Consider the following 15,413-nt stretch of genomic DNA (forward strand, 5'->3'; position numbering starts at 1 on the left):
GTAGTTCCCAAACAACTTTACCGACTGATGGAAAGAATTTTTCAAAATAGAAAAACATGCATACAAGTAATGATCCAAACTTTAGTGTATTAGCTGAGTTGTTCTTCTTTGGCTTCCTGATGGTGTTCAGATTCTCAAACAGGTTTTTCAGCAACACCTCACAAAGATCAATTTTCATTCCCTTTTTCACAATTTTGTATGCTAGGTCTACTGCTGCACAGGGTACACTGTTTTCCCTTGCCAATTGGAAGAAAGAGTAGCCTATTACTCTAATGGCAAATTTTAGTTCTTCATCTGTGACATTGTTCAATTTTAGTCCTCTGCAATCTGATTCCACTCCGATTAAATAGATCAATTCCTTTTGTGATATCATCTTTTGGGCTCGGCATGATCATAAATAGGGTAACCGATAATCAGATGAATGCTTTCCTTGGTAATCTTAAACGGTTGCTCTTCTAGCCGCATGAAATCATCATGGACTCTACTCAGAACAAACTTGACCCACTGGGGTTTGAACACATGGGGATAGGTTAGGGCTTCAATTAATCCCTTGATCTTAATGTGCTCATACTTGCTATTCAATTTATCATCTGTGCATAATTCATCATAGGTGTCTTTGATTTCAACATGACCGAGTTCTTCAACACGACATTTGGTGAAGAATCTCACATCCTTGACTAACAACACTCTATTCAGAGTGAGTGAAAATGCGATTTTGTCATCCAGTTTAGATGCAACTTTGAGAGTTAATGAGTATTTTAGTGAGGTCTTCTCAACATTCTTGACAACAATGGGATCTTGGATCTTAGGTGCCATTTGTAGATTTCAGATAAAAAAAAAACTAATAAAAGATCCTTAGGGTTTCAGGATTTTCAAACGGCAGACGCTTCACACTTAGCAGATAATAGCAACTTGATAAGATAGGTAAACCAGCTTAACAATGCATTGAGATTGATGTAAATACCTTAAATTTTATTTGTAGGAGCTTTGATCACCTTAGATTTTCTTTGCTTTGCTCTCTCGAAAACTTGGTAAGTAAAAATGACCGTGAAAATGCTTTAAGTACATAATATGCTTTATCGGGCTCCGTGTGGGTTGGGTCAAAAACATTAAATGCACTCAGTTCCACTAAACTTTCTTTCCATTTTTTCTTTAACCGAGTAACCAAACTTCCTTCATTTACCGACTTGACAGGTTTCTTGTATAGTGCTCCAAAAGACTTTGATAGAATTTCAAATTTAGTACTACATCTTTAACTATGCAGATTTTGAATTAAGTACATAATAGAATAGGAACTGTTAAGATTTAACCTTGAGAGAATGTAGTCCCTTCATACCTTTACCGATTAATTTGGAATAGGTACACCTAATTCGGTAGGTAAGGTTCTTTCTTCATTTGACACAATTTCCTTCTTTTTCCAAATCATCTTTAATTTGTCTTTTATTTCCTCAGTGTCTTTTCTAGGTTGATCTCTGCAATCTCCAGCCAAGTGTCCAACTTTGTGACAATGAAAACATGCCATACCAGGATTTCTCCATGATCTTCTATTTCAAGTTCATTGGTCAACCTTGATACTTCAAGTTTCAATGCTTGATTCTCACCGTCTTTCAAATTTGCTTTATGATGTGCATAACCTAGTTGATCTGACAGGTTTTGTTGAATTCCAGTCATCCTTGTGATTTCATCATTCTTATTAGATACTAAGACTTCAAGATGTTGTTTCTCTCTTTCTAGATCTCTTACTTTATCCTCGGCTATCCTCAATGAATCAAGATTTTCAGTCATCTGTGTGCTAAAATGTTCATGTTCTCTTTTCATTGCTTTTAGTTGATCAGCCAGTGCTTTGTTCTTTTCTTTCAATACTCCAATCATTTCTTCAGTCTCTTCAGATATACTATTTTCAGATGATGTCTCAACTTGTTCTACTAACTCTTGAGAGTCTTGCAAATCATCAGATAATCTTCTTCTCACTTTCAGAGATTTTTGCATTTGCCTTTGCATGTCTACAATCACTTGATTAGCATGATCCAACTCTTCTTGTAGATACACAATCCTCCAAGATTGTTTATAGCCTTCCATTGATAAGATATTTCTCTTTAGGTAGTTAAACCCTTTTCCAAGATTGAAGCTCTGATGCCAATTGTTAGGCCCAATCTGGAAAGCTAATGTACTGAGAGGGGAGGGGTGAATCAGTACTTCAAAACATTTCTTCAATAATAACTTTACTGTTATGCATAAACCAAATAGTGCAGTAGCATAATATAAAGCTAAAACAAATAGATAACAATCATACATGATTCACTCCATAACACATATATTTTGGTTATGCAGAAACTCTTGGTTAGAGAGAAAAACTATGGTGGTGATGGCACCCATAACTTCACTATTGCAATAATAAAGATTGCTCAGTTAGAGCTACATGTTTAGCTATTTTTGATAGCTTACCCTGTTAGGAGTATCAAGATCTGTTAGATCTACCTTGCTAAAGGATTTTACAATACTTAATCTAAATGCTGCACCTGGTTAGAGGCTTTACATTTTATAGACTTGATTAGTCTTTTACCCTGTTAAAGGTTTTCTCTTACAACTTCAAAATATTACAATAAAATCATTACAAATATCTGCAACTTTACATCTGGAATGTTATAGCAGATTCTATGTGCTCAGAATAAGATTAACTTGCTTATAGCATACCTTGATAACCCATATAGTAACTCGGTAAACCCTTCTGCTTACTCTGTTCTTTGACTGTTCTCTGAAATCCTTCTCGATGACCTCTGTGTCTCTGTAACAGTCATAACAATTAGTGCTTTCACATGTCTTTCTTTGTATATTCCTATATCTTCCTTTCTGTCATGCTACATGTATATATCTAATCTTAATCCATGTTGTATAAATAGATCTCTTATGTCGGTGATCCATTCATTGCTTCGATCTTACAAATATATTTTATCGAATGAATAACCATGTAAAATATTTCATTGGTTAGATGACCTCAAAATCATACACAATCTTTAAGTGCAATTTCCAATGTGATAACGGTTCTATGTGCCTCAATCTTGTAACACGTTTTCAAATGTATGTCCAGGTTCAATGAATCTGGCAACATGTTTCACTCAGTGTATATCAACTCGGTGTGTCATCTTTGCTACTTAGTAGACAGCTCGGTGTATACTACGCTCTGAGACTACTTTCTTCTATAACCGACTAGACTGTGCATACCGACTGAAAATTTCGGTAGTAGTAACCAACTAGAGTATATAGAATAACTTTGAACATAAAACTAATGGCAACTTGATAAGTAGTAACATGTAATACATAGGTTTTGTGAAAATTTAGTATATTCAACATAGTATATTCATTGATTTACATAATAAATTATGTAACAATATTGAGTGAATTTCTTTTGCTTTGATTCCGTATGGAGGTATAACGTTTCATGTGTTGTTCTTAAAATCATTGTATCAATCAAAAGTGAGGGAGATCTTCAACAAATTTTCTCTAATTCCATTCTCTCATTTACACTAGTGTAGATGGACAATAGAGTTCGCATAAACACTAACCTAATTTTTCAATGAGGGATTCCAAGAAAATCTAAATAAATAAATAAATGGACATACTCATAATGAAAATGACACTCTTTAATTCAAATTAGTATGGAATGGTAGTATATATAGAGGGGCAAATTCAAGGCCTCTTTCATCATTCTTAAGTTTGAGTTGGTCTCTTCGTCCAATTTCTTCTTTTGATTTTGAAGTACGTATCTTTTCACAAATAAATTCATGGGTTTGAAGAACAACTCATATTTTATTATTTGAAGATAAAACATAATGGCATTAAGGAACAACTATATTTTATTCTTAAGGTGGATATTTACAAAAGTGAGCTATGGGACTTGCCAGGTTACATTGAATTATGAATTTGGAGTTTTTTTAATTTGATTTGTTTGGTTTTCCTATGGATTTTCTTTAAAAAATGTTTTAAATTTGTATCTTACATTTAAGCTTCCACATGGAATATTTTTAGATTTTTTTTATTCAATTAATGATAATGTTTTTAGTTTTATTTTTTGGATTTTATTTTCTATTGTTACAATAGAAATACGATTATGAAGTGTGTGTAAATGACTAGGTCTAATGATGGCAAAATGATAAATTTTATCAATAACAGTAAAATGCAAAATGGAAAACCAACATAGTAGCTTAGATCTAGAAAGAGGAGATAGAGATAAACTTTTAGCTACAAAAATGATGGATATGGTTGGAGGGGTACCCTATTCTGAGGGTGTATGTGCACACAAAAAGTCATAGATTTGAATTCAAGAGGTCCTATAAGTTTCTCTCACAAATTGAGTAAAAAGCATTAGAAGAGGCTAAAGGACTCTCTAGTGTTGACATTTTTTTCATATTTAAATTCTAGGACCATATGTACTTGTCCATTTTGTACTTATGTAATTTCCTCTTCTATTAGATATGAACCTACACACACAAAATGGGTAAATATGGTTGTGATGTATCCGGGATACCCTATGTCAAATATCATGTTTGTGTTCCCACCTCCACAATAACTATAATGATGTTAAAAAGTTGTCTTCGGGAGGACATAGACTAAATTATTATGGAAATGTCAAATTGACAAGATTATAGCCTAGCAATGGAAACAATGGTGATGGAATTCTCTATAGATAAATGGTTCAAGTGTGAAATTGCAATAATATGATACCAAAACATAATCAACATGAACATACTTGAATGTAGGTTTTTGTAAACTTTTTTCTCAATATCTTGAATACTTAGATTTGAAGTATTTTCTTGGCAGTTCTAAATCAATTGAATTTCCTCTTAGAACGCCTTGGACCTTTTGAATGAGCATTGCCTTATATAGGGTGCACAATGTATGTTTTAATGTAGACCAATAACCAATGGTCAAACAAAATGATCAAGACCATATTGCAAATGATAGAGGACAACAATGATACACATTTAAATTTGGGACCCTTTTAAAGGGGTAGGACAATGGGTAGTTTATTCCACTAAAAGATGTACTTGAAAAATATTTCAGAGTATTAAGATGTAGAATATAGGACCTAGTTTCAAAATTAGCATATGATGATAATTAAGTTACAGGTTTCATAAATAAAGTATATAGTGGGATAGAGATCAAACATGCTTAAAATGATCAACAAGAATGTACACTAAAGTAAAGAAAAAATAGAGTGTGAAATCATAAAGGGATATAATTTATTATACTATATTTAGACTCCACTTTAGTGGGAGTATAAATTTTTTCCTATGCTCATGGTAGAGTAATCAAGTAGGAGAATGACATACAATGGATTTGATGCCACTAGGTTAAGGGAAACAAGCCCCTACGATTAGGATATTATCAACTCACACAAGAACATCCAAATTATAATACAAAAAACACACAATAATAAACAAAATAAAAGAAAAGAAATGAAATAAAAGAGAAAAAAACAAAGACACCAAGAGTGTTGGTAAAAAAAACCAAAGGCTTTAAGTCAACTAGCTCAAGAGACCTATACATCAAAAACTATTTCAATCATGAATATCATTCTTAAAATGCTAATACAAAAGGGTTGATAGTCCAACAATAGGAAGTCATGTTATGCTAATGGTCCAAAGAAGATCCATGAATTCCATTAGCCAAAAATTTATTTTATTTTGGGTGATTCATGTTTATAACATAGATTCTATATGCCAACAAGTTATTCTATATCGAGTGTACCTTGGAAGGTACAAATCCTATTGGATAAGTTGTCTTATGTTGTGTGATATGTGTATTGCAATAAATTATTGCATTAGCAATCCTTACTATTTAAGGTAATGAAAACCTCAAAAAGCATAAACAACAACAATGATTATGCTAAAATGTAATGTTGTTGTAGTGTCATAAATTGTATCCTTGTACAATTTTATATTTAATTGGGCCTCATTTTGGTATGTTTTCCATGTATTCCCTGAAATTGCCTTATTCTTCTCACACCAATATCATATCTACAATCTTTGTTCCCTTCTTTGATTTATGGTCCTTTGTTCAACCTAGATGGGCTAGACGAGAATTTTAAGAACACTTTTCCTCCTAGATAAGGGCACCTAGCACCCCTATCCCAACCAAAAGGATCCAATTTTAGACCATCTAATGATCAGAAAATTTAGGCAAAAATATATATTGTTTGTCAGCCTTCTTTGTAATTTTAAAAATGTTTCATCTGGTGAGCTATAAAAGAAAATATTAACCCCTCATTTAAAAAATCTCTCAATTTGAAATTCAAGTGAGGAAGTAATCAAGCATAATTAGATTGGTGAAGGAGAGGTGAAGTATTAATATTTCAAACATTCAAGATGACATCCATGACCATGTTTTTATCAAGACACCCAAACATTCCTACATGACAACATCAACCTTTTCATGAAGACTTCAAAGCAAGATTCATAAAGGTATAAAATTCCAATTCAACATTTCAATTTGAGATCTACCCCTTGCCCTTTCAAGGTGCACTTTTAATTTCATTTCAATGGCACTTTATATTGATGTTTCAGTGTGGAATAAGATAATTAAATTTTAAAATAAGATAGGACACATCTCTTCAAGGTGTGGGTTAAATTTGGGGCTAGAAATGATCCTAAAAAGTTCTAGGGGGCTAGAAACTAAAGAAAGTGTTAAGGAGAGTGTAAAATTCTGATAACAATTAAGGAGTACAATCTACAACACCACACTAGAAAAATTATGGAGATTACAGAATTTTTTTTTTTATTCTTAGTAGATGTCCTAAGTTATATCATCCTAGATTTTTTAAAATTTAACAGGTAGAATAATATTACATATAGTTTGCAGTACAAATGGGGATACTTCCCTTAGAAGTAGAAGGGACCATATCCTACCTTCTGGGGGCTTTTGTCTCCCATAGTGTGTTGAAATCCATATTTTGTAAACCTCTTAAAGTTTACAAAATTTAAATGAAACAAGACCATACATCCTAAGATAAGATTGTTGTGAGATTATGTCAGAGGAACCAATTTATCTAATTTAGTTCATCTTTATTCCCAAATCCAAAATTAATTTAAAATTTAAAATATCAATTTTCTATAACAATCAAAACTGAAATTTGTTTAAATCAATTTGAAGATACACTTGAATTCTAATATCAAACATATTTGATTTATCTCTTATTTACACCAAACAATATAAATATTTATTAATGGTGGAGGAAATTATAATTATTAGCGTGCTTATTAGTGTTGATAAAGAGGATGCCAAAGTTTAGCCAATGCCCTTGTGAGGAATTTTGAAAGGCTTTGTTGTAATTTCCTAGATTCCTCCCTCTCTCTCTCTCTCTCTCTCTCTCTCTCTCTCTCTCTCTCTCTCTCTCTCTCTCTCTCTCTCTCTCTCTCTCTCTCTCTCTCTCTCTCTCTCTCTCTCTCTCAATACTAACATTCCTAAGTGTACAAGGGTGGATTGATGTTATTCAAATTTATAATAAACAATAGAGGACAAATTGTTTATTTATTTTAAGTAATTAAATTTCTTTTAAGGAAAATGGGAAATTGCATTTTTATTGTTGAGTGTCATGTAGAGAGTGAAATATGGCTTTATTTTTTCATTTATTTAACTATTAAAAACTTTTTTTACTTATGGTAGATTTATATTAAAAATAATTATTAGAATGAAGTGGGTTTTGAAGGGACCCCAAAACCCTTAACAAAAAATGAAAACCAGTAACAGGATAAAACTAGACACAAACCAACAACTGGGCAACAACAAAAAAAAAGAAACTAAATGGTTGATAGACCCAAAATCCTACTGAAGATTATTTAACATTTTTGTGACTTATATATTATTGCGAATCACTCCTTGATTGATGTTTAGAATATCATGGACAATGTGGGCTTCGTCAATCTACCTTTATCATGGCTGCACATTCTAGTTGAGGGGCCAAGAAAAGGTCTTGTATTTGTCCTATGTTGATGTATAGTAGTGTTCTTCCCTTTGTCTTCTAGAGTAGCAAAAGGAGGTCTAGAGTTACCCCTACTCAAACCTTTAAGGGTTTTCACCTTTTTATTTAGTTGTTTGAGACCATTGGTACTAATCTACATAACTGTTGTACTCATAGCTACAAGACCCCCAAGCTTATTATGTACCTTATCATTGGCCTCTTCTTGAAGCCTGATCTTTTCCTCACGATCCACTTCTCCATTTTCATATCCTTGGCCACATTTTGGATAAGAAAAAGAATTTTATTAATTTTGTCCAAAGTAGGGATCCTGTTCAAACTATTCTTCCCCAAATCCACTTTGTCATTAAGGGTATTTACCCTATCTGTAAGCCAATTGATTTCAGACACCACCCATTTACAAAGGTTGTTTTTTCCCTCTATGATATCCTTGGCCACCATTAACATATGCCCTATCCCCATGGAAAAGGAACCTTTTTCCATTTCCATAAGGGAACCTTTCTCTCTTTCAATAGGGATTTTTTATGTTGGATTTTGTCCCCTTTAGGTCCATCTCTAAATCAAGGATGGTAGCTTTATCCCTTCCCTCCTTATCGATCATCCTTTTGACATTCACACTTGATCTCTCCAACATCGTCTTAACATGGGGGGTACTGGTCTTCCGTTTGTCATCGATCATAGTTCATGAGACAAATTAGGGCCATTTTTCTTCTCTTCAACCTTTTTCTACTTTGAAGATTTAGGAGATTCGCCCACATGAAATTTACCCTTCTTAGGAGAACTTGGGGTTTAGGAGTCTAAAAAATACTCCACATGGGCACATAAATGGAGTTTTCTTTATCTGTTTCATATTTATGGGGCCAATTTGGGGTGGAATTATCTTTCTTAAAGAGTTTATGATTACCAAGATCATAGCAAGGTTCATCATTAGATGGCATATCTTCAAGGTCAGTAGAAAAAATAGAGTAATGCCTATGAATAATCTAGGAAAACTCAATTTTATGCTTATTAGGCTAAATAGACAAAGCTTTAGCATGCTCCATGAGAAGGAGTATGAGGCCTTCATGGAGAACCAAGGAATTGAGGTTATTTATGTGTGTATTAATCCCATTGCACAGAGAAGAGAGAAGATAAAAGGGTAGAGAGATCCATCTATCATGCCTAAAATGATTCAAAATCTTTAAATGACTATTGAACAACCTTGTAAAATGGACATCAATGGTTATGTACCTCATCATCTAACTTTTGCAACTTGAGCCCAAATGGTTCTCTATTTGCTTGTCTTTTAGTGTAGTTGTTGGCACTCTGTTCACCCTGTTGGGTTTTTGTTGTGTTTTGGTGGGGTTTTCTTTTGTTGGTTGTGTACCCCTCATGCACTCTTGGTGTTTCTCTATGGATATCTAATGATATGGGAATATCCCACTTATATTAATAAAACTTTATCCCAAATGGGTTTGATGGATGTACACTCATAACCCCCATCAATAGTTCTCTTATCCCTCTCCCATTTACCTTCTTCAAAAAGATATTGACTACTTCATCAAATGCCTTTCAATGCCTTTCAATACCTTTCAGATGTATGTGCAGACCCCTATTATAATATTTATTCATTTGGCCAGTGGATAGATATTGTGGGTCACCAATCCCACTATGGTTTTTCCTCCTTGAGGTTTTCCACATATAAATCTTTTGTGTTACAGTGTATGTTCTTGTGCTTGCATCATTTCTACCTATTGTTATATTCCTATTATGGTGGCTGATTATTGAATTACTTTGTTAAAAAGGTTAAAATTGATCTCACAGGTAGAACACTAATTCACCCCCCCTATCAGTGTTCTTGGATTCCAACAATTAGTATCAGAGCCTAGTACCTTGGAGTAAGTCTAATAGCTCAAGGAAGATCCTGAATCCGAAATCCATGGAGATGAGTATGGAGAAACATCTTGAAGTAGCACTTCAAGATTATGATGTTGAAAGGATGCAGAACTTGAAGTTGCAAGATGAGTTGAACTCTGCAAAGGAATTCACTCTTATCCTATAGGAGAGGCTGTCATCTAGTCAAGCTAGAAGGAAGGAACTTTTACAAAATTAAGATGATGAAGAAAAGAATACCCTTAAAGACTCATTTCAGAAGCCGAGTCAGGAGAATAGTGTCATGAAGAATGAAATGCAAGCCCTAACTATGAGGATGTCCAAGGAGATTGAAGTCTGGAAGAAGAATGCAAAAAAACATGGCAAATCTCTGAAAGAAAGATCTGAAGAATGTATTAGACTGGGACATGAGAATGATATGTTGAGAATTGAGTTGGTGCAAACCTAGAATAATGAGAAGGAGTTGGAAAGATTGATAACAGTCCTAAGAGGAGACTTGGATATTGCAAATGAATACAAAGACAAGTTTAAGGACAATTCTGCAAAGCTTGAAGAGATATTGAAGGATCAAAGGTGCAAGGGAGACACTAGAGGTCTTGGATTTGAGCATGGAGAAAGCTCTAGTATTGTAAATGAACGTAAAGCAACCAATCAGAAGGAGAACCCACCTGTCAACCAGAACTAGAAATCATTGGTAAGGTAACCCAATCAAACTAATTGAACTCTGTTTCTAGTTCATGCATTTAATGTGTTCATAAGATGGTCAAAGAAAATTATAGGTATGATCTCTATCAATGGATGTGTGAAGATATAATTTTAAACCTATGGAAGATTAAGGGTAATAAGAAAGGTATTTTCTGGTATGGAAACCTTGTTGTTTGCTTGATGCTTTTCTTTCTGAATGAGTTACTGGGATCAGGTAAAACACAATGGGCATTTGATATTCTACTAGGGAAAGAAATAAAAAATTTCTATAAGAGGCTTTAGGACAAAGAGAGGGAATCCATTTTATGGGGTTAGTTCAAATCATTTCAGAAGACAATCAAGAAAAGAGAAAGAGTTCTATGAGGTGGATGCTGAGATCTTGGACTTATATGCCAAGACTCTTATTGATTCCCTAGTTGATGAAGCTAAGAAAACCTTTAGGACATCAAAGAAAAAGGAATCTGAAGTTCAGATAGGTTTTAGCAAGAAGAAGAGGGAAGGAAAAATCATGAAGTTTGGGGAAGTTGTGGAGAAAATATCCTCTAAAATCAAATAGATCATTGGACTAGCAAAAGGGTCATCTTCGACAGCAGTTCAAACTCCATCGATAGCAACAACTATTAAGGGTGTATTGAAGATGAAGATACCAGAAACTTATATTGCCCTTGTTGAATCTGGTTCTAATACTAATGTTGTTCCCTCAAGGATTCCCAAGACATACATCAGGATATAGAGGAAGAATCCCGAGGAAGGAAAGAAATAGAAAGTAAAGGTCACCCCTTTGATAGCCCCAAAGAAAATTTTGAAAGAGAGAAAACCCATAGAGAAGAGGAAAATGATTAAAGAGTCTACTTCTACTCTCGACAAGAAGAAGAAATCATATATGGATATGGCTCTCAAATCTGGTAAGAGTATTGAAGTCATAATGAATGTTGTTTGCATTTCATCAAGATACCAAAGTGATCCTAGAGAAAATCATGAGAGTGCGGTGAAAGGAATTTTTAGATATTTGCAAGGTACATTTGAATATGGTTTGTGGTACCCTAAGGATGATGACTTTAATTTATGTGCATATACAGATGCAGATTGGGTAGGTGATGCTGATGAACAAAAAATTACTTCCGGAGGAACTTTCTTTCTTGGAAAGAAGTTGGTTTCATGGATCAACAAGAAACAATCATGCACTTCTTTATCTATTACTGAAGCTGAGTATGTTGTTGCTACTGCTAATTGAACACAAGTCTTATGGATGAAGAAAATGTTGAAGGATATTAAAGTGCATTGCATTGGACCGATAGTTATTCACTATGATAGCTCTGTTGCTATAGACATATCAAAGAATCCGCTATTTCACTCTAACACAAAGCACATATCTATGAAGTATAAATTTTTGAAGGAGAAAGTGGAAGAAAATGAGGTTAGAATTTTTTATGTGAACAATTGCTTAAGGTTTCAATAATCTGGTGACAACTGATTCACCCCCCCCCAACCCCCCCCCCCCCCCCCCCCCTCTCAGTTGTCTTCTGGTTATTTGAACTTTCTAACACATCTTATCTCCCAAATTGAAATGTGGATCAAATATAAAGAAGAATCAACAAATAGAATATGTTATTTTTGTAAATTAAATTAAATGAAAAATATATGCTATATTGCAAAATTCTCAGATTACAAAAATATCTAGATTACAAACACCTATATCTTAAAAATTATTTTCTTAACTAACCTCCTTAAACCAATTAACTAAAAAATCTTTTAATCAAAACTAGTAACCAATAAAAGCACAAAATAATTTTATTGATACTCTTTAATCCCATAAGATAGGAACTTACCTTGAACACTATAAAACCAAAAACCATAATCTTTTATAGTATTCTCTTTATACTTGATTTATAAGCTTGCAATAAAATTAAAAAAAGTAAACATCCTTTCTAAGATAATCTTAAAAGGCAATTAGAAAACACCTAAACAATGGTCAATTAGCTCAATACTTAACCTAGTGTCACATGTATTCTATAAAGATGATTTATTGTTTTTATAGTTTTATTTACTTACAAATAGAAAATGTTGATTTCAAAAAATAGTTGTTGTTAATCAAATCATTGTATCAAACAAAAGTGCAAGGAAAGTTTCAACCATTTTCTTCTAATGATACTCTCATTTACACTTGAGAAGGTGGATAGTAGAGTTGGTGTAAACACTAAGCTAATTTTTCAATAGGGGATTCCTAGGAAATTTTAATAAATAAATAAATGGACATACCCATAAATGAAAAGAGACACACTAGTAATTTAGATTAGTATCGAATGAGAGTATATATAGAAGGGGACTTTTGGGACCTTTTTCATTATTCTCAAGGTTGACCCGAGGTCATCATCTAATTTTTTATTCTGATTCTGAAATACGTATATTTCCACAAAAAAATTCACGGGCTTTAGCTTGAATCCCAATGAAAAGTAACTAACATTTCATTATTTCAATTCAAAAAATAGTGGAATTAAGGCAAAATTGGATTTGATTCCTCAAGTAGATATTTAAAAAAGCAAGCCTTGGGACATGCCAGGTTCCACAAAATTTTGAATTTGGAGTTTGTCTAAGATAAATTATATGGTTTTCTTATTGGTTTTCTCTAAAAAAATATTTTGAATTCGTATCTTCTAACTAAGATTCGATACATGAAATATTTTTAGAACAATTTTACTAAACTAATGATCATGTGATTCAAAAAATCTTCTACAAACTTTATATTTGATTGGCATCTTAACCTTTATTTCTGAATCCTGACAACCTTTCACTGAAATAGTTATTCAGAAAATCTTCTACAAAGGTCAAATTTGCTTGGAATCCGACTCCTCCCTCTCTCTATCTCTCCATCCTCTCTCACCCTCCTTTCCCTCCCCCTCCTCTCTCTCTCTCTCTCACACACACACACACAAACACACACACACACACACACACACACACACACACACACACACACACACACACACACACACACACACACACACACACACACACACACACACACACACACACACACACACACACACACACACACACAGAACCACAAACATACACACACACTCACTCTCTCCCTTCATACACTTAGGTGGAGGCCAAAGTTTAGGACCAACAATGTGAATGGGTTAAATTTGTTTAACTCATTTGCATTACTTCCCTTAAAAATATGATTGTGCCTTGTTTGGGTCTATAGTGTCAAAAACCTGTCATGATTTTTATCATTAAAAACCCATATAAGCTTCTAATACTATAGACTTTGGAAACCCAATTGGACACCGAAGCATTTTAGGGGTAAAAATGTGAACCACTTAAGAAAAAGTAACCTGTATGCATTATGTCGTGTTAAAGTGGATTCACAATGGCAAAAAAGGCTTAAAAAAACTCTACTTAAGGTCCCACTACAACTATTTCCATATACCTGCAATATTCTCAGATAGTGTAAGAGTTTGTTTTGTTTTATATGACTTCAAATGATTGAAATGTATAATTAATTTTGTTTTTAATGATATTTTGTTTGTTTAATAATTTTGATTGTCAAATTCAACAATTTTCATAGTTTTCATGACATAGTTTATTTGTTTAATTGTATAACTTTTACTAACACATACGATTTTATTGATGACAATTGATATTTAGGATGGGAAGGAACACAAAGGGAGCACATGAGAAGACTACGTAAAGTGAGAAAAATAGGAGGAGAAGGTATGTCATTCTTTTGTTTATGTGTTATTATTTTTTCAATGTGTAAATTATGATTTTGAAGATGAAAAATATGCTTATGACTTATGTATGCAATTTATGATGATGATGATGATGATGATGATGATGATGATGATGATGATGATGATGATGATGATGACAAAAATGTATAGACTGACAAATATTATGTGTATGACCTACTTATATATGTCAATTATGATGATGAAGATGAAGAGATGCATAGACTAACAAATCTTATGCACTTGATGATGATGACAAAAATGTATAGACTAACAAATATTATGTGTATGACCTACTTATATATGTCATTTATGATGATGAAGATGAAGAGATGCATAAACTAACAAATCTTATGTACTCAAGAGATGACACTACTATGGTATGGCCCCAAATTTTTGAGAGACTTAACAAGAAAAATATGACCATTGACCATTACTAGCATAAACCTACCTACTTGGATAGGCTTGCATAGACTATCCATGTCCATGATGAACATAAAAAAATTTACCCTATCTTGCAAGTTTTCATTGCATGTAATTGAAAATATTTGCATTAGTCAAAAAATTGCTTCTCTAAGAAAATGAATTTGAGTCTTCAAAATTTGAGATATGTTATTGTAGATGGGCCTCACATGACACTATGGTTTCAAACAGACCATTCATACATGCTTTAGATTCCTCAAAACAATTCATCAAAGTTTTACAATTTTTTGAACATAGGGCACTCAAGATATGGTGTCATGATAATATGGCCTTGAATGCTTGAGAAACTTGAGAAGCCAGCTAGGAATATGCCTAGCATAAAATTTCCTATCAAAACATGCTCACACCAATGGTTCGTTGATATGATAAACATAACAAATTTTACCCTATCTTGAAACATTCCATTGCATGTGGTTGACGATATTTGCATCAACTAAAAAATTATTGCCTTCCAAAAATGGCTTTGAGTATTCAAAATTTGAGATAGGTTATTGCAAAGAGGCCTTGAATGTGACCTTGTGGGTTAAAATAGATAATTCATATGTGTTGTGGATCTTAAGAAACAACCCATCAAAGCTTGACATTTTTTTGAACTTAGCGTACATAAGAGATGGCACCACAATGATATGGTCCTGAATGTT

The sequence above is a fragment of the Cryptomeria japonica genome, chromosome 3 (assembly GCF_030272615.1).
Source record: "Cryptomeria japonica chromosome 3, Sugi_1.0, whole genome shotgun sequence".
Taxonomy (NCBI): Eukaryota; Viridiplantae; Streptophyta; class Pinopsida; order Cupressales; family Cupressaceae; genus Cryptomeria; species Cryptomeria japonica.